At 34.6% G+C, this 1,826-nt stretch overlaps 1 long non-coding RNA gene across 1 annotated transcript; it reads left to right on the top strand.

Annotated features, from left to right (window-relative positions):
- Positions 1 to 270: 270 nt before the first annotated feature.
- LOC131633897 (uncharacterized) lies at positions 271 to 1,326 on the top strand. The gene is made up of 4 exons (XR_009293434.1): positions 271 to 346; positions 441 to 547; positions 658 to 821; positions 926 to 1,326. It is a non-coding gene; the product is annotated as an uncharacterized LOC131633897 (long non-coding RNA).
- The last annotated feature ends 500 nt before the right edge of the window (positions 1,327 to 1,826 follow it).

Raw genomic sequence — 1,826 nt, 5'->3', positions numbered from 1 at the left:
ATGATCTCAAATCATAAAGTCATGCTCACAATCATCCAGGTTCGAAAGATATTTCTCGATATCTAAATTTGTAGAACAATTCTATGTTATAGTATATATTTGCAGGATTTTAGTCGATTTACTTGATTTTGATTTTTTTGAATTCTGATATCTGACTCTAGGAAGTTGGAAATATTCTCCATTATCTCATTTGTTTAATTTTAGTTTGTTATTGAAGTTTTGTTTCCTTTTTCCAGAAGAAAGAAATTCACCTACGCAACGAGCAGTATTTGAATATCTTAAAGGGAAAGTGTTAGATGTATATCCTAAATATAAGAAAGAAGCTAAGGATCATCTATCAAAAGTTGTAAGCGAGACTGAATTATTAGTTTATGTGATTTACTGTTTTTTCATTCATGTTTAAGTGAGTTATTTTAACTGTGGCTTTTTATGTGGTTCAGGTTAAGTTGAATCCATTAGAAGAAACACTCCTTCCCCTTTTCAACGAAATAACTGAGTCATATTAGATCCTAATATCTTCGGAAGGTCTTCAGAACAAGAAAGAATGGTAACATGTCTAAAAATCACATAGAGTGATTTTTTGTTTTGTTTTCCTTTATTTTTCATGCCGCTATTTATAGAATGACCTATATCGATGAAATTGATCTTCTTTTTTAGACCATAGAGTTCTGGCGGGAAGGTGATATACTTTATAAGCTTCATCATCCAAATGTGGTGGAATTTTATGGGGTAGTTCAAGATGGACTAAGAGGAACAATGGCAACTGTCACGAAGTTCACAATGGATGGTTCTCTTCGACGTGTTTTTCTACAAAAGGATAGGTATTGCATCCATCTTACTGAATTATTGCAGTTGTGGTGTCTGATTTATATAGAGGGTTCTTAACTGAAACATCATTTTGTTGTGACATGTTGTGTGTTGCAAGAGATTCACGGTGGCTAAAATAGGGTGTTGAGATCATCAAAGATTTCTTGAAATAGCATACTGTTCCAGACTGTAACTTTAGCACCAATGGAAACAAGTTATTTTCCGGTGAACGGCTCGAATGAGTTAAGAGACAACGAGTTCATTCCATTAGCTTCCAAATAATGATTGTAACAAAACTCACAGTCTCTATCTCTCACTCCCTCTGCATCAGGTGGACATTATAGGAGTTGCCTGCTATTCTTCTAAGGATTTATGGACTTGGAAAAAGGAAGGCATTGTATAGCAGGGAAAACAAATAAAACCCATGATCTACACAAGTCCAATGTGCTTGAAAGACCAAAAGTTATTTACAATGAAAAATAAGAAAGTATGTGATGTGGATGCATATCTGCAGTGCCAATTATGCAAAAGCTTCTATCGGCATAGCAGTCAGTGATACACCTATCGGTCCATTCGAATATCTCAGTAGCCAAAGACTGCATGGATATCAAAGCAGGGACATGACAATTTGTTAGTGATTGGTGCTTTAGAGTAAATTTTGGTTTGTATCAGTGCACATAATTCTTTTAATTTTATTTTTTACTTGGCCAGTGGAAGTTTCCCTTTTTTTCATTAGGCCGACCAGAGTACCTCGAGGACTCTGAAGTTGTATCAAGTCGCTTTCAGGTGATTCGTTTGTACTTAAACTTTTCTTATAAAACAATACTATTAGCTAAATTACATTTAATACCATTTTCATATATTGAAACTTGTATTTACCGTACACTGTCCTATTATTGTGTCTTTTGATAGAGAAGAGATATATATGGTGCTTGGGAGCAATATCTTGGCTTGGAGCATACTGATAGTGCTCCTAAAAGATCATATGCTGCTAACCAGGTTAGTAACTTTGTTTCCAA

This window comes from Vicia villosa, unplaced genomic scaffold (genome assembly GCF_029867415.1).
Source record: "Vicia villosa cultivar HV-30 ecotype Madison, WI unplaced genomic scaffold, Vvil1.0 ctg.001188F_1_1, whole genome shotgun sequence".
In the NCBI taxonomy this organism is placed as follows: Eukaryota; Viridiplantae; Streptophyta; class Magnoliopsida; order Fabales; family Fabaceae; genus Vicia; species Vicia villosa.
Note: the sequence above shows the minus strand (reverse complement) of the source record. Positions and strands in the feature narration are given on the sequence as shown.